Below are 19,515 nucleotides of genomic sequence, written 5' to 3' on the forward strand. Positions count from 1 at the left end.
ATTCTTTTTGTCTTCTAGTGCATTTAGGACCTTGTCGTAGTGATCCAGTAGTTGAGACAGACAGGAGCGACCTGTTCTAAACCCATGTTGCCCTGGGTTGTGTAACTGATACATATATATATATATATACATATACATATATATATATATATACATATATATATACATATATATACATATATATATATATATATATATATATATATATATATATATATATATATATATATATATATATATATATATATATGTATATATATATGTCGTGCCGAATATGTAAAACTGGTCAATTAGCAAGAACTCATTTAAAATTAAGTCTTTTCTGGAATTTTCTCTTATACGTTTAAAGATATATTTTTTCATTAATGTTAATGTAAGAAATTTTAATTTTGCACCAAAAGAATCTTAGAAAACTTACCTAACCTTATTATAACAAGAACAATTTATTTTAACCTAACCCAACTAAATATATTTTAGATTTGTTTACAATAATTTAATACTAAACACACACAGTGAAATATATTTTTTTCGTTAGGTTCAGAATGATTTTGGCGAAATTATTGCATACACAAATTTTCACTTGTCCTATATGGCAAGATGAGCGTTGCTATTTAAGCCAAGATCGCAAGTTCTGCCTATTCGGCACGACATATATATATATATATATATATATATATATATATATATATATATATATATATATATATATATATATATATATATATATATATATATATATATATTTTTGTGTGTGTGTGTGTGTGTGTGTGTGTGTGCGCACTCGCATGTACTCACCTATTTGTACTCACCTATTTGTGGTTGCAGGGGTCGAGTCCTAGCTCCTGGCCCCGCCTCTTCACCGGTTGCTACTGGGTCCTCTCTCTCCCAGCTCCATGAGCTTTATCATACCTCGTCTTAAAACTATGTATGATTCCTGCCTCCACTACATCACTTTCTAGGCTATTCCACTGCCTGGCAACTCTATGACTGAAGAAATACTTCCTAATATCTCTCTGACTCATCTGTGTCTTCAACTTCCAATTGTGACCTCTTGTTTCTGTGTCCCCTCCCTGGACAATCCTGTCTTTGTCCTCCTTGTCTATTCCGCATAGTATTTTATATGTTGTTATCATGTCTCCCCTGGCCCTCCTGTCCTCTAGTGTCGTCAGGCCGATTTCCCTTAACCTTTCTTCGTAAGACATTCCCCTTAGCTCTGGAACTAACCTTGTCGCAAACCTTTGCACTTTCTCTAGTTTCTTGGCGTGTTTTATCAAGTGTGGGTTCCAAACAGGTGCTGCATACTCCATTATGGGCCTGACGTACACGGTGTACAGTGTCTTGAACGATTCCTTCTTAAGGTATCGGACCGCTGCTCTGAGGTTTGCCAGGCGCCCATATGCTGCAGCAGTTACCTGGTTGATGTTTGCTTCCGGAGACATGCTCGGTGTTATACTCACTCCAAGATCTTTCTCCTTGAGCGAGGTTTGCAGTCTTTGGCTACCTAGCCTATACTCTGTCTGCGGTCTTCTTTGCCCTTCCCCTATCTTCATGACTTTGCATTTAGCGGGATTAAATTCGAGACGCCAGTTGCTGGACCAGGTGTCCAGTCTGTCCAGGTCTCTTTGAAGTCCTGCCCGGTCCTCATGTGTGTGTGTGTGTGTGTGTGTGTGTGTGTGTGTGTACATGCAGAATAACCACTGTGAAAAAAATAGTAGAATTCCAAGCGATTTCCTGATTTCTCAAATTATTAAGGAACTGTAAAAATAAAAAGTTAACAGGAAGGCATGTAAGGATGAGACTACACCTCATAACACCAGACGTTTTATGATGTAGGTTGGTAGGTAGGTACTCAGCGATCCGTGAAACACAGCTTATTTTCTACCCCCCAAAAAATTGTCCAATGTATATTAAATTCTACCCAAATTTTAATTTGTCTAATGTATCTTAAATTCTTCCCAAATTTTATTAATTATAAATAAATCCAATATGTATAACCCAAAAACAATATTCATATTATTTGCAAAAGTATTTTTTTTTTATAAATTTAGATTCTACTATATTCCTTTCGATCACGAGTTACTAGATACAACCTCCTCAGGCTTTTGAAAATCAGTTGGAAGGTTAAAATCTCTCGCATGAATAAACAGAGTATTAGACTCTTGTCCACTTCTGATGCTGTATTCATGTTCTTTTAATCTTAGTTCAAGACTTTTACCAGTTTCACCGTAATAAACTTTATCATACATTTTACAAGGAATCTTGTAGACAACCGTCAGTATTTCTGGGGGAATTTATCATTTTTTTTGTTGATTGTATCAAAGTTTTTAAATACAACTTGGATATTAAAATTCTTAAGTAGAGAAGGCATATCAACCAAGTTTTTATGGTAAGGGAGAACCAACATATTTTTAGTTGAATAAGGTTGGTTGTCCCTTTTAGAATTGTAGAAGGTATTTCTAGCAGCTTTCAAAGATTTATCAATTAAGTTTTTTGGGTATTTTAGAGCATTAGCTATTTCATAAATTTTCGTGATTTCTTCATCTATGAATTCTGGGCTGCAAATGCGTCAAGCTCTCAAAAAAAAAAAAAAATGATGAGAATACCGACAGTTTAACTTTATCTTCATGTGAAGAATAATAGAGTACATAGGAATAGTTGTTGCTTTTCTGTAAAATCATGGCTCTTTTTAATAATTAAAACATCTAGAAAAGGCAATGAGTTATTAAGTTCAAATTCAAAAGTAAATTTAATGGAATGAGCTAGATTATTTAATTTACCAAGGAAATGATTTATATCTATATTCTTATGCGTAAGATATAAAATATCATCGTGTCTAAACCACTTAGTTCTACTGGGAAGGATTTTGTTAAGCAATCTTGTCTCAAAATATTCCATATACAAGTTACTAAGGACAGGTCAGGGAGGATTTCACATTGCCATACCAAACTTCTGAATGTAAAAATCGTCAATAAACACAAACTTTGAATCAACAATACAAAGTTTAATGATGGTAGGTAATGTCATTGGTAACTCCTAATTAGTAAGTTCCTCAGATAGATATCTTAATAAATCATCAACGGGAACATTTGTAAACAATGAAGTAACATCAATACTAACTGTATAGACATCATTTATATCAGTCAAGTTGCTTAACTTATCCACTAAATCTATATTGTTTTTAGCATTAAAATTAGAATTTTTTTTCATCAATTGGGTTCAAAATTTCCACTTGCTATTTAGATAATTTATAGGAAACTGAATCTATGGAGCTAATAATAGGTCTGACTGGATTACCTGGTTTGTGTGTTTTTTAATAATCCAAACATGTATGGTAAAGATGGATTAGTGGAACTGAATTTTTAAATTAATTCATCTTTGCCTTTCAATAGCCGTTTTATTGCTTTATTAAAATTACTGTTAACGGAATCTAAAGGATTCTTTCTAAGTTTAGAGTAAGTATCTGTATCATTTAAAAGATTATTCATATTTTCTTGGTAATTATTTTCCTTCAAAATTACTATTGCATTTATTTTATCTGCTTTAGTAAGATGCAAATTAAATTAATAATAAGTTTTTCATAAGATTAATAAAACTTTGAAGGCAATTGGGAATATTTTGCTTAATCGTAGAGTTATAAACCATCCCCTTATTTGTGTTGAATTTATTTGTAGATAAATCAGAGGATTTTTCTAAGTCACAAAAGGCTTTTGCAATTTCTGCATTGCCTAATTTTTTTTGAAGTTGCCTAGAGCAATAAATAGTTGTATTTTTATCTAATATTTTATCTGATAAGTTAATTACAAAAGTTATTGGTATGCTTTGTCCAAACACTGTTTTCAATTAAACTGTCTAATTTTCTTTGCAATTTGTTTTTGCGTTCATTACAAATTCTTCTGAATTTATTATAACAATGATCTAACATACTATCTTTCCATTCTCGTGGAACAGCCTGATTAAAAGAGTATTTTTTTTTTTGTTTCTCAATATTTCGAAAGCCCCCTTCTCTTGTATTTTAGTAATTTCAATATGTTTCTGAAGAACACTTCTCATAAAATCATCAAAGGGACGATCTCTCATGTCAAGGAGTGTATTTGACAAAAGAGATTTTTAGTTTCATAGTTCCTTGATAATTGAGAAATCACGAAAGCGCTTTTAATTCTACTATTTTTTTCACAGTGGTTATTCTACCTATTGTGATATCACCTGTTTTCTATCTTATTTTCATGTATATATATATATATATATATATATATATATATATATATATATATATATATATATATATATATATATATATATATATATATATATATATATATATATATATATATATCACAGTGCAGAGGTTTGCAACAAAACTAGTCCCGGAACTGAGAGGTTTGTCCTGCGAGGAGAGGTTAAGGGAACTCAACCTGACTACACTGAAAGACAGGAGGGATAGTGGGGGGAATGACATAAAATACTGAGAGAAATTGTGCATAATGTCAGTGGCATTATGCACAGTGACATATAATATCAAGTTTCATTTTTTTCAGGCATGACCAAATTGTATTATGAATAAACAGAAGGGTGGATTAGGATCTCGAACCGCGGTTCGTAAATTGACAGTCCGACGCTCTACCACCTCAGCTACCCTGACTGTCAATTTACAGACCGCGGTTCGAGCCCCTCGTCCACCCTTCTGTTTATTCATTGAGAGTTGTTTTATTACAACTTCATTTGAGTCCAAATTGTATTATGTTTAAACCAAGTATTAGTCAGTAGTAAAATTAACAGATTAACTGATGTAGAAACACCAACACCAGAGTGCTAACAAATTCACAGTCGCTCATACATGCACGGATTTAGGAATGGGAAATCGTCTTACGATCTCCTGGTGTTTTATGACGGCATCACAAACATGAAAAAAAAGGATGGTAGACTGCGTTGACTTGAACTGCAAGAAAGCATTAGTCACAGTACTACGCCAGAGACTAATCCAGGAATTAAAATAATAGACAGAATATTTCAGTGGATTAAGTTGTCGCTGAAAGGCAGAGAGTAGCAGTATCAGATGAGACATGATATTTCCTCCAGGATTGATACCAAAACAGTAATTATTAACAATATATGCAAGCGACCTACCGGAAGCGATTGTGTCTTAGATGTCTCTGTTGGCTGACGATGTAAAAACTAATAATGAGAAAGATCAGGACAGAAATAGCCTCCAAACAAGGTTGGTTAGACTGCAGAGGTGCCCTAACAACTAGTGGCTCCAGTTCATTCCAAACAAGTGGAAGGTTATATAGAGTGGAAACGGAGAGGGAAGACCAGAGAGAGTACAGCTTAGGAGAGAAGCTCTAAATATCAGTGAAGACGAGAAATCTGGGGGTTAATATCACATGAAATATATCAGCGGATATACGCTCGAACCGTACTTCAGAACAGCATTCGGAAACTTGTACAAGGCATCCTTTCGAACTTATACATGACGTATGTTAGGCCAATCATCGAGTATGTGGCCCCAGTGTGGAGCTCCTACCTGGTCAAGCATAGAGAGAAACTTGAAAAAAAATTCAGATGTTTGCAACCAAACTAGTCCCAGAACTGAGAGAAATGCAATACGAGAAAAGGTTGCAGGAATTGAATCCGACCATCTTGGCAAGGTACAGGTACGACGTATAAATTATTAAAAGGAATTGACAGGAGATATTGATAGACTGCTTTAATTTAGAGCACCAGAGACAAGATATCAAAGGTGAAAAAAGACACTAATGAGCCACTTTTTCGTTATAAAGTACTGCTTTAGTCTCAGGGTTGCTGAAATATGGAATAAAATGAGAAAGTGGTGGAGGCAAATTCAGTACTCAGAAGAAGTGGGAACAGCTCCTTTTCAGCCATGACACACACACCGCAAATAACCTCCAGCTCCTTGAGGAAAGCTTGTGAAGTGTTGTGGAGTCTTAAATGTTCTGAGTCACTATAATCACCTTTCTTTCTACATTCTTTTACCCATTTTTTTTTTACGATTTGTGAGAGAAAATGGACTAAAAAGAGGGCAGAGGTAAGATCAGTAATACCGGTTAATGTAGTCTAGGAGGCGGGATCAGGAGCTTAGACTCGACTCCATGAAAAATACAAATCGTTGAGTACACAAGAAACAATAATATAATTTAATTAAAGTTTTTCATAAAAGTATTAAAAGGACAAATATACAAATAGGTGAAATTTGCAATGTACATACTTCACTCCGTGTGCCCCAACTCTTCAGGCACGCCACCCATCTCCCTGCCACACCTCCACACTACACGCATGCCACCACCTACACGCCCCACGCACGCCCTCACACCTCACTCTTGCTCTCACTGCTCCAGAGTCAAAGGAAAGCTCAGATGGCTGGATTTTGGAAGGTGGCGATGCATCAAAGGATTCCTTATATAAACAGCTTGTGTGAGAGGTTCAACGACTGGGAGAGAGGGAAGGAGCGACACTTGGAATTAAAGTAATGCCGTGTCTCATAGACGGATGAGACGATCTTAATATAGCGCCAATAAGAGACTGTTATTTATATTTGGGTGTAAAGCTCCAAATAAGTTATTCGGCACATGAAATAATGGAGACTCGATCCTCCATTTGTAAGGTGAGATACACGTACACTACCCAAATCTGAGGATGTATAAGAGAATCTTAAAACTGGTTCAGTAGTTGTGGAAGATAGTGTAACTATAAACATTATAATGCTAATTTTGACCAAGAATCCCAGGAACATTACATTAGTCCCTGGGTAACCTTGGGCAGACCCATGATGTGAAAGTTTGCCCACGCGAGTGTGAACACTGTTTTCCTGATGTTCCTTAGTACAGGTATCTAATTATAATTATATTCATGGACAAGCGCTAAATCCATAGGGTCATACACCTTGTAGAGAAAAGGAGGTAACTATATTAGATCCAAGGAAGGAGAGGATAGCTACAATACGTCGGCACTTGATTCTTTCACCATAAATGAACAACCCCTCAACTCGAGACATGAAGTATCCAGCCTACCTGTTGTCTGGAGATAAGGACTCGCCCTGTGTCAACTGTTGACTGTGATTCTAACCATCAGCTAATTCATCAATGAAGGCTCCGCAAGCAAGCGCAATATGGCTCCCGCAATTTAGTCTAGTGGATTATAGGAGCACGCTAAGTAGTCATTCACCACCACTCGGTGGTTTGGGGAGGAGGAGTCACCTTATCTACGCCACCTACACACCTGTAAGCTTCGCCCAGCGAACTAATGCACCATCGCACAATGGCAAGATCGAGTTGTCAGATAATGTCTGGCTGCACTGTCTGGCTGCGACAGAGGGTCGGCAGCAGCGCCCGAGCCTCGTCTAATGCATTATTTCTCCTTCCTTTATAACCTAAGACCCTGCCATTAGGACGTCTGTGAACCACCAGATTTCTAAACCCTGTCTGGGAAGCTCTTACACACCAAACTTGGCAACGGACTTCTTAATATGCTTCAAAATATTTTTTTTATAACTCTAGAAACTAAAGGTGAAAAACTTTTTTTCGTGATAATGTTAATTTATGAAAGTTGCTCTTTGCTGATGACCAGCGGTTTTTTGGGAGTTTCTGAAAATAAGATGCAAAATTTTGTGGACACAGAAAAGATGATGGTAGTGAGAGTATGCAAAAGCGTCTAGACAATGAAAGATTGAACGTCAATTTGGCTGGAAGAAGTCTGAAGGAATTCAGTGTATTTAGATATCTGGGAGTGGATGAGTCGGCAAATGGGTGTATGAAAGGTGAGACCAAGCACAAAATAAACGAAGAAAAAAGGTAAGTGCACACATTGTGTCAATGTGCTAGTGTTGAAGCACTGACAGTGACTATATCTATCACTATGATTGTTGACAGTTAGGATTGTAGCGATAAATAAAAACGTTTCAAGTTGCTGAACAGAGAGCAACGCCTGTAATAGTGTTGTCAAGTACATTATCATCACTGTACAGTGGTAGCTTAGCGCTTCTTTTTGGTTATAATAATAATGTACAGTGGTAGCGTGAAGACTAGCACACGCCTAGTCTCAGGTTCCAACCTCGTCCACTCATTGACAAAGCTACAGTCATATAAACTTTTTCTCAGACCAAATATATATATATATATATATATATATATATATATATATATATATATATATATATATATATATATATTTATTTTCAAACAGCTTCAGGGAGAACCTTGAGTTTTCCCTGAAACAAGTTTATTCTTTTCTCTGAGGATGAGGGTCCCCAGAACAGTTCTAGAGGTGGTACCTCCCTATATTATATATATATATAAACACTGATCTCTGGCTGAAGGAGACTCGAACCTACGAACCTTGGAACAAGGTACGCAGTGCTTTACCAATCTACCCACACTGGACCAATACCTTGGAGTCCAGCTTGCGCTAGACTTTGATCCAAGGCAGCCAGCTTTCAGGGAGAAGGCTTACAGCTTTTCATCTCATCGCCTTCTCCCTGAAAGCTGAATTCCTTCCATGGGTAGATTGGTAAAGTACTGCGTACCTTGTTCCAAGGTTTGTAGGTTCGAGTCTCCTTCAGCCAGAGATCAGTGTTTATATATATATATACATATATATATATATATATATATATATATATATATATATATATATATATATATATATGTAAAATTTGTGTAAGAAAGGTAGACAGGTTGAAGAGATGATGCAGTAATATGAAGGTGTGGAGAGAATTCTCGCTGAAGCAAGATGGCGTCTGTGTAATATTTAGCATCTTTTTTTTTTTCTTATAAAATTAACATTAAAATGATTTTTTTGAGATAACAGGAATTACGTTACGTTATTATAAAATCGTTGTTCTTTAAAGGGAGTTGCTGTGATGCCAGGGAAGGGCTCTTGATCCAAAGAAGTAGAGCAATCCTTCCCTTTGATCTTGATTACCTTCCATTCCATTCGCTGTTGACCATTCCATGTTTAGTGTTTCTTCATGAAAATGAATAAATAGTAGTCTTAACGTATGATAGAGCAATGAATGTTGTACCAGATGTGTCGTGCCGTATGTGTCGTGCCAGAAGTGTCGTACGTTAGGTCTCATACCAAATATGTCGTGCCAGAGGTGTTGTATCAGGTGTGTGGTGCCAAAAGTGTCGTACCATTGGTGTCATGCCATACCTGGAGTTTACCTGGAGATAGTTCCGGGGGTCAACGCCCCCGCGGCCCGGTCTGTGACCAGGCCTCCTGGTGGATCAGAGCCTGATCAACCAGGCTGTTGCTGCTGGCTGCACGCAAACCAAAGTACGAGCCACAGCCCGGCTGATCAGGAACTGACTTTAGGTGCTTGTCCAGTGCCAGCTTGAAGACTGTCAGGGGTCTGTTGGTAATCCCCCTTATGTGTGTTGGGAGGCAGTTGAACAGTCTCGGGCCCCTGACACTTATTGTATGGTCTCTTAACGTGCTAGTGACACCCCTGCTTTTCATTGGGGGGATGTTGCATCGTCTGCCAAGTCTTTTGCTTTCGTAGTGAGTGATTTTCGTGTGCAAGTTCGGTACTAGTCCCTCTAGGATTTTCCAGGTGTATATAATCATGTATCTCTCCCTCCTGCGTTCCAGGAAATATAGGTTCAGGAACCTCAAGCGCTCCCAGTAATTGAGGTGTTTTATCTCCGTTATGCGCGCCGTGAAAGTTCTCTGTACATTTTCTAGGTCGGCAATTTCACCTGCCTTGAAAGGTGCTGTTAGTGTGCAGCAATATTCCAGCCTAGATAGAACAAGCGACCTGAAGAGTGTCATCATGGGCTTGGCCTCCCTAGTTTTGAAGGTTCTCATTATCCATCCTGTCATTTTTCTAGCAGATGCGATTGATACAATGTTATGGTCCTTGAAGGTGAGATCCTCCGACATAATCACTCCCAGGTCTTTGACGTTGGTGTTTCGCTCTATTTTGTGGCCAGAATTTGTTTTGTACTCTGATGAAGATTTAATTTCCTCATGTTTACCATATCTGAGTAATTGAAATTTCTCATCGTTGAACTTCATATTGTTTTCTGCAGCCCAATGAAAGATTTGGTTGATGTCTGCCTGGAGCCTTGCAGTGTCTGCAATGGAAGACACTGTCATGCAGATTCGGGTGTCATCTGCAAAGGAAGACACGGTGCTGTGGCTGACATCCTTGTCTATGTCGGATATGAGGATGAGGAACAAGATGGGAACGAGTACTGTGCCATAGGTGACAGATGCTCTGCCACTGTCACAACTGTTCTCCATATTTCACTGTCTTCTGCTGAGGTTATAGTCTTGAAAGCCTTTCTTTTGTCTTATATATGAAAGACTCTCTAAATCCGTCAGCGTATCATTCTACGTAACTGTCTGTCTATCATGTATTTCATATTATCCACCTATCGTCGCTTTTTTATTTTTTTAGTGTCTGAGAAACTAATAAGTTACTAGTATCAAAGGAAATCTTAAGCAAAGATTATTTACGATTTCATAAAAATCTTTACTGTCTTATAGCTGGTAGAAGTCCTGTGGAAAATATTAACTGAGTCATGGGCTTCAGGGAGTGAATAAACATCCTGGTTGAGAACCTTATCAAAATGTAAATCCAGGGTGCGTGGTTTGTTGATTCCCCTATTGTCTGGTGATGATGGTGACAGAGGAATGACCCCAGGTGATGGTCCTGGTGGCTGGTTGTTCTGGGGTAGTGGTAGGTGCTGGCTGGTTGTCCTGTGGTAGTGGTAACCGGTGGCTGGTTGTCCTGGGGTAGTCGTAGGTGATGGCTGGTTGTCCTGGGGTAGTGGTAGGTGGTGGCTAGTTGTCCTGGGGTAGTGGTAAGCGGTGGCTGGTTGTCCTGGGGCAGTGGTAGTTGGTGGCTGGTTGTCCTGGGGTAGTGGTAGGCGGTGGCTGGTTGTCCTGGGGCAGTGGTAGGTGGTGGCTGGTTGTCCTGAGGTAGTGGTAAGCGGTGGCTGGCTGTTCTGGGGTAGTGGTAGGTGGTGGCTGGTTGTCCTGCGGTAGTGGTAGGTGGTGGCTGGTTGTCTTGAGGTAGTGGTAAGCGGTGGCTGGTTGTCCTGGGGTAGTGGTAGGTGGTGGCTGGATGTCCTGGGGTAGTGGTAGGTGGTGGCTGGTTGTCCTGGGGTAGTGGTAGGTGGTGGCTGGTTGTCCTGGGGTAGTGGTAGGTGGTGGCTGGTTGTCCTGGTGTAGTGGTAAGCGGTGGCCGGTTGTTGTGGTGTAGTGGTAGGTGATGGTTGGTTGTCCTGGGGTAGTGGTAGGCGGTGGCTGGTTGTCCTGAGGTAGTGGTAAGCGGTGGCTGGCTGTTCTGGGGTAGTGGTAGGTGGTGGCTGGTTGTCCTGGGGTAGTGGTAGGTGGTGGCTGGTTGTCCTGGTGTAGTGGTAAGCGGTGGCTGGTTGTCCTGGGGTAGTGGTAGGTGGTGGCTGGTTGTCCTGGGGTAGTGGTAGGTGGTGGCTGGTTGTCCTAGGGTAGTGGTAGGTGGTGGCTGGTTGTCCTGGGGTAGTGGTAGGTGATGGCTGGTTGTCCTGGTGTAGTGGTAAGCGGTGGCTGGCTGTTCTGGGGTAGTGTGATGGCTGGTTGTCCTGGGCAGTGGTAGGTGGTGGCTGGCTGTTCTGGGGTAGTGGTAGGTGATGGCTGGTTGTCCTGGAGTAGTGGTAAGTGGTGGCTGGTTGTCCTGGAGTAATGATAAGTAGTGTCTTGGGTAGTATTAATATAATAATGATACACAATACAGACAAGTAGGCGAGTAAGATGCATATGCAATAGCTGGGTACGCTGTTGTCGAAACGTTTCGCCTGCTCAGCAGGCTTCTTCAGCGAAACACAGAAGTTACTAATTAAATACTGGAGACAGCAGAAGCAGTAAAGGCAAATATTAGATGACCAGTCCTTCAGCCTTGGAGTTGAGCTCCATAATCTGGAGGCTGTGCAGCTCAACACTGACCCCCTCACATTTACCTCTCCACTAATTCTGCTGTCTCTGATATTTAATTAATCTCCGTATTCGACCGAAAAAATCCGCTAAGCAAGCGAAAAGTTTCGACAATAGAAAATACCCAACTGTTGCACATGTATCATACACATTTATCATGGGTAGCGGCTAATTGTTCTGAGGTAGTGTAAGGTTGACTGTAACGGAGCAGTGATGGCTGATATTCATGGGAGGTTGACCGCTATGATGGATTACTGCCATGTATCATGATGTAGCCAACACTAGCAGCTACAAGCACCACCACCACTAACAGTTACAAGCACCACTACCAGCTGTTAGTACAGCTGTACGTGCTGCCACCATCACTAGCAGCTGTACGTCCTGCCACCACCACTAGCAGCTGTACGTGCTGCCACCACCACTAGCAGCTGTACGTGCTGCCACCACCACTAGCAGCTGTACGTCCTACCACCACTAGCAGCTGTACATGCTACTACCGCAACTAGTAGCTCTACGTGCTACCACCACCACCAGCTGTACGTGCTACTACCACCACTAGTAGCAGTATGTACCCTCACCAATACCACTAGCAACTGTATGTGCCACCACTAGTATCGGCATTCTATACCACCACTAGCAGATGATGAAAGCTTCACTTCTGCTACCGCCATACTAGCAGCTGAAACGGTTACCACCACACTAACACCTGTAACGGCTACCACCACAATAGCAGCTGTAATGGCTGGCTCCACACTAGCAGCTACAACGACTACCGCTACACTAGCTGCAACAGCTACCACCACACTAGCACCTGTAACGGCTGCCAGTACACTAGCTGCAACGGCTACCACCACACTAGCACCTGCAACGGCTGCCACTACACTAGCAGTTGTAGCGGCTACCACCACACTAGTAGCTGCAACGGCTGCCACTACACTAGCAGCTGCAACGGCTGCCACTACACTAGCAGCTGCAACGGCTACCACCACACTAGCACTTGCAACAGCTACCACCACACTAGCAGTTGTAACGTCTACCACTACACTAGCAGCTGCAACGGCTGTCACCACACTAATAGCTGCAACGGCTGTCACCACACTAGGCAGCTGCAACGGCTGCTACCACTTGCAGCGGTAACGACTACCACCACACTAGCAGCTGCAACGGCTACCACCACACTAGCACTTGCAACAGCTACCACCACACTAGCAGCTGCAACAGCTACCACCACAACCAGCAAATGGAAGCTTCACCGCCACTACCAAAACCATCTACCAGCCCTCTTTGTCAACTCCTCCAACAACACATAACTTGCAGTTCCATCTCTGGTACAACGACAAAAAATTATCACAGATCGTCATCCCAACTATGGCATTGAAACTTAAATTATATATTTTAAACGAGCCATTGAAACCAACGAATCGCAAAAAGAGAGGGGTTAGTGTGTGTTCATATACGATAATTAATCACTTGTGCGAGACCTCGCTATTACCCCTGAAGACTGGGCGCTATTACCACCCATATGAGGGAGGGCACTAGCCTAACTGCACATTAAAACTCCATCACTCTGGTCACCTATTAATTCAGTTCACGTTCGTATTTACGGTCGTTTTCGGAATGTCCGTCTTGTGATCTGTGGATTCTGGCAGTGACTGTGTTGAGGGTTGCAATTATTGTCTTAGCTGTGGCATTTATGGGTATTTGAGAGTCGGCGAAGAACAGCTAAGATTGCTAGAGGTAACTTTTGTTTATATTGTCAGCGATATTACACTAAATGTCACGTCGCAGTGCTGGCACACAAACCGTCATGTCGCAGTTCTGATATACAAAGCGTCAAGTTGCTGTGCTGATACGTCTCGCCGTCGTAGTGCTGATGCAACGTCACGTCACAGTGATGATACAACGTCACGTCAGTGATGATACAACGTCACTTCACAGTGCTGATATACACAACGGAGAACGAACAACGAACAATTGTAATCTAAGAATAAGCGTTGTCCAAAGAAATATTCGATGTTTTTTCTTGACAGATTGTGTATAAGTCCAGTACATAAAGCTGAAGAAGGTCCAGAGGTCCACAAGCAGATTAGTCGCTGGTGTGAGGGACATGAGCTACGATTAAATTTTAAATGAACTTCATCCAGCGTTACCGAAAGACTGACGCATCAGGTGAGATGTGATCACAACGTTACGATATTTATAGGTACTGACAGTGTACATGTTCAGACAATTTTACACATGAAGGATCAAAACAAAGGGAGAACAGATGGAAGGTTCTCGCCCAGATGTTTGGAATTAGAGCTTAGGACCATGTGAAAGGACTTAAGAAGTAGAGAGACATTCCAACATGGATTTCAAAGTATTATGATAAAGAGGTCAGGAACCAACGTACATCCAGGTGAGTACACACACACACACACACACACACACACACACACACACACACACACACACACACACACACACACACACACACACACACACACACACACACACACTTTGATATATGCGAACGACATGATGGAAGGAATAGACTCTGAAGTGTCCCTATTCGCAGATGATGTGAAGTTGATGAGAAGAATTAAATCGGATGAGGATGAGGTAGGACTGCAAAGAGACCTGGACAGGCTGGACATGTGGTCCAGAAACTGGATTCTCGAATTCAGTCCTGCCAAATGCAAAGTCATGAAGATTGGGGAGGGGCAAAGAAGACCGCAGACAGAGTATAGGCTAGGTGGACAAAGACTACAGACCTCACTCAGGGAGATTCTGAATCTGAAGCAAGGAGCCTGGCGCTTATATAGTAACGTCAGGTGTAGCAGACGAGGGCATAGTCACTGGTTGGTGGGATTCCCCAGTGGAACTAGGTCCTTCCCAAAGAGATGGGTTAGTTGTAGTAGTAGTTGTCGTAGTCGTGAAGGTTATGTACATGTCCTCAGAATCAAGATTCCATGATGTTGCAGTGTCTGACAAGTTGTACAAGAATGGTATATAATACCGACAAGATGAAATTAAGACACATGTGCAACATCTGGGTATATTTATTGTAGACGTTTCGCCATCCAGTGGCTTTATCAATACAAATTCAAGGACATAACTTAAAGACAGTAGGGCTATATACAGAAGATGAGGTAATCAGTCCCTCAACCTAGGAGTAGGTGCGAAGATGTTGCACATGTGTCTTAATTTCATCAAGTTAGAGAAAGTACAAAGGTTTGCAACAAGGCTAGTCCCAGAACTCAGGGGAATGTCGTACGAGGAAAGGTTGAGGGAAATCGGACTGACGACACTGGAGGACAGACGGGTCAGGGGAGACATGATAACGACATACAAGATACTGCGGGGAATAGACAAGGTGGACAGAGATAGGATGTTCCAGAGAGGAGACGCAGAAACAAGGGGTCACAACTGGAAGCTGAAGACTCAGACGAGTCACAGGGACGTTAGGAAGTATTTCTTCAGTCATAGAGTCGTCAGGAAGTGGAATAGCCTAGCAAGTGAAGTAGTGGCGGCAGGAACCATACATAGTTTTAAGAAGAGGTATGACAAAGCTCAGGAAGCAGAGAGGGAGAGGACCTAGTAGCGAACAGTGAAAAGGGGGGGGCAGGAGCTGAGTCTCGACCCCTGCAACCACAATTAGGTGAGTACAAATAGGAGTGTACACACACACACACACACACACACACACACACACACACACACACACACACACACACACACACACACACACACACACACACACAAGAGGTCACAATTGGAAGTTGAAGACTCAGATGAATCAAAGGGATGTTAGGAAGTATTTCTTCAGTCAGAGTAGTCAAGCCGTGGAATAGCCTAGAAAGTGAAGTAGTGGAGGCGGGAACCATACATAGTTTTAAGACGAGGTATGATAAAGCTCATGGAGCAGGGAGAGAGAGGACCTAGTAGCAATCAGTGAAGAGGCGGGGCCAGGAGCTATGAATCGACCCCTGCAACCACAAATAGGTGAGTACAAATAGGTGAGTACACACACACACACAGGATCCATACATAGCTTTAAGCAGAGGTATGATAAAGCTCACGGCTCAGGGAGAGTGACCTAGTAGCGATCAGTGAAGAGGCGGGGCCAGGAGCTCGGACTCGACCCCCGCAACCTCAACTAGGTGAGTACACACACACACACACACTTCATGCATTACAGTGGCAAACACAAATTTTATCTGCAAATAATATATATCGAAGGAGAGAGACGCAGAAAACACATGTCGGCGCTGAGCTTTAGTGTAATTCCTTCCTGTAGTTCGTGTTGGATGAGCTACTTTTAGAGCAAGATTGGCCAAAGTTCCGTTTATCTAATCGACTTGATTGTATAGCGAAGCTGCTAGATTAAATCATGTACAGTTATCTATAACTTAACAAGAACATGTCTTCTCGAAAAGTAACTCTCGAGTTGATAGTACAATTATCATTGTCCCGTCTCGGGAGATGTGGTATTTCAGGCGGGTTTAGCCCGTCTCGGGAGATGTGGTATTTCAGGCGGGTTTTGCCCGTCTCGGGAGATGTGGTATTTCAGGCGGGTTTAGCGCTGCATGACCCGTTGGGTCATGCAGCTCAGGAAATGGTTGAAGCTCTATCCTCTGCCCGCTAAACATGAGACAGACGGCACTGTAACTGTACTCTCCGATTTCTGGAAGAGAATTAGTAACAATCTTCAACTGCCTCGCAGCATATATAAGGGGGATTACCAGTGAACCGCTGGTTGTCTTCAAGAGGGAGCTGGACAGGCACCTGAAGTCAATACCTGACCAGCTGCGATTCGTACGTCATTTGCGTGCAGCCAGCAGTAACAGCCTGGTTGATCAGGCCCTGATCCACCACTAGGCCTGGTCATGGACTTGGCTGCGGGGGTGCTGACCCCTGAAACATCTTCAAGGTATACTCCAAGTATACATTACCACTGTATCCAGGCCTTAAGATAGTTTAATCCCAGAACTTATTACTGGATCACTGAATCCAGTGATCCAGTAATCCAGTGATCCAGTGATCCAGTGATCCAGTGATCCAGTTGTCGCAAATCACGATTTCCTGAACTTCCGATACAAACTCGAGCAATCAAGTTACGTTATTCAAATATCCATACAAAGCGAAAGTTCAGTGTAAAATTTCAGTTGGTAAAACACGTTGTATCTCAGAGATATAGCATAAACGAGATCCATAAAGAACAAAAAGGCACACTACCGGGACTGGAACAATACACAAATAACCCGCACATAGGAGAGAGACGTTTACGACGATATTTCGGTCCTCTCGAACCATTTACAAAGTCAGATTAACATGAAAGGTCCTAGACAGACCGAAACGTCTCTTAAGCTTCTCTCTTCTATGTGCGGATTATTTATGTACGAAAGAGATCTTTGTCACTGTAGATGCTTTCCTTTCTCATTATGTTATCAAATGCTCCAAATCTCAGAACACTCGGGATCCGACCTTATCTTTTTCTCTCCCTCTCCCTACATGTTTCTATTTCCTGTATTTTCTTTGCCGTTCCTGCCTTCTGTCTAGATGGGTTCTATTCTATAGGTTTTATCCCACAGGGAGTTAGTCCTACCTCGTCTTACCTCCAAGTGACATTATATCTACTGCCATGCTCTTCTGTTCTCTTGTTGCTTTGGCCACCACCACTGTTATTACACTCCACTCTGTGCTCTCTTTTTTCACTACCATTACTACGTCTTATGACTATTGCAGTTCTACTGTTGTTTCCTAAAGCGTGGATTATTTGTGTAAAGACTAGATAGTAACTTAGTGAACTATGAACGTTCAGTAAGGTCAGCACAAACTAGCCACCAGTATATCTAGTTCCCCACTCCCTCTCAATGCTTTGTTTTAATTTTTGTCTTGTATTCCAAGGACTAAAGTAATTTAAAGATAACTTAGCCAGCTTTAGCTCCACCATAATTATGAATCTCAATTTAGTCATCAGAAGGCTGAATTAAAACCAAACACCCATCTTAGTTTTCATTACTTGAAGATTTCGTTCACTCTTTACGCAAACTGCAAATCTTAAGTCCCATATTTATTGTCCTACTGCTTAATTTTATTAATTTATATCAGTACCAAATTACTACAACAGTCTTAAACAAAAATACGTTTTTTTTTCTTTGAAGCTTTAAGTATAAACCATAATAGTGTTACTTTTCTTGCCTTGACAGTTATCCTGACACTTAGTAGACTGAGAAGTGAAAATGCGTTGACTTGATGAAAAGACGCTTTTTAACTTTGATTATGATAGTGCTTCGCTTTGTGTAGAGCGAAACAAGTCCCCAAGCGCTTGTTCTGTAACGTGTCTTATACACTATTACCGGCAGGGCACCAGTAGGTTTCAGCTTGTTTGGTATAAACTTTGGTAAATGATACCAACGAGTGGTTTAAAAAACAGGTAAGCAGACACTAGGACTTGCTAGAAAAGATTTCGGTCCTGATACCTTGATCACTGGAAACTTAGAAGTCATCAATATCTCATGATGGAAACGTTCTCTAATATGTCCAAGTGTTTACCCGCGTGTCTTTTTTTAAACCAATGGCTTGTTTGAGAGCAACAATACATCACTGGGTTGTATCAGTTGAGAAAAAACTGATGTAACTTATTAATGTAATTTGATTAAGTTTTTATTTTACTTGTTTTTTAAACGATTAATCTTACTGAAAATAAAACTGGCTTACTTTAACACTCGGAGATGTTAGTGAAGAAGAGGTTAAGATAAAGTGCCTCCTTGAGCTGGTAGGTATCTTGAAGACGCTGGCGTCCTTAATGAGTCGCTGGAGTCCTGGTGATCCGTAGAGCGTGGAAGAGAGGGTGAGAAGGAGAGCGTCCTGTAGGATGGCTGGGTCAGGAAGGTTGGTTAGAGCGTCTCCACGACCTTCAGTGGCGAGCGTGTGAGACTCACTGGTGTCTCGTCTGAGTGACACACCTGGGTACCCTAACTCTCACCACTACCCAGATACCCGCCTCCCATCACTACCCAGATACCCGCCTCCCATCACTACCCAGATACCCGTCTCCCATCACTACCCAGATACCCGCCTCCCATCACTACCCAGATACCCGTCTCCCATCACTACCCAGATACCCGCCTCCCATCACTTCCCAGATACCCGCCTCCCATCACTACCCAGATACCCGCCTCCCATCACTACCCAGATACCCGCCTCCCACCACTAACCAGATACCTGCCCCACATCACTAACCAGATACCCGCCTCCCATCACTTCCCAGATACCCGCCTCCCATCACTACCCAGATACCCGCCTCCCATCACTACCCAGATACCCGCCTTCCACAAACACCCACCACCCGTTAATACCAGTCTACTCTTAGTACCTGCCTCCCGCAATCACTTGTGGGAGGCAGGTGTTAACGTTTGAAATCTGTGCCGGATATGAATATAGGAATCTGTGCTGGTGTTGAATATAGAATCTGTGCAGGTGTTGGATATAGTAATCTATATAATGTTAATGATGGTATACGTCACAGACTAAAAGAAAAAGACAAACGTGTGCAGTATTTGTTTATCTTTATTTCCGAAACGCTTCGTCTTCACAGTAGGC

At 41.6% G+C, this 19,515-nt stretch overlaps 1 protein-coding gene across 2 annotated transcripts in view; it reads right to left on the bottom strand.

Annotated features, from left to right (window-relative positions):
* LOC128684209 (uncharacterized) overlaps nucleotides 1-18,849 on the bottom strand; it is a 217,974-nt gene extending 199,125 nt beyond the window's left edge. For both annotated transcript variants that reach the window (XM_070094395.1, XM_053770371.2), the window contains exon 1: nucleotides 18,631-18,849. The gene's annotated coding sequence lies outside the window, so the exon portion shown is untranslated. The remainder of the gene's footprint in view (nucleotides 1-18,630) is intronic.
* Nucleotides 18,850-19,515: the final 666 nt, after the last annotated feature.

The sequence above is a fragment of the Cherax quadricarinatus genome, chromosome 4, assembly GCF_038502225.1.
Source record: "Cherax quadricarinatus isolate ZL_2023a chromosome 4, ASM3850222v1, whole genome shotgun sequence".
NCBI classification, from domain to species: Eukaryota; Metazoa; Arthropoda; class Malacostraca; order Decapoda; family Parastacidae; genus Cherax; species Cherax quadricarinatus.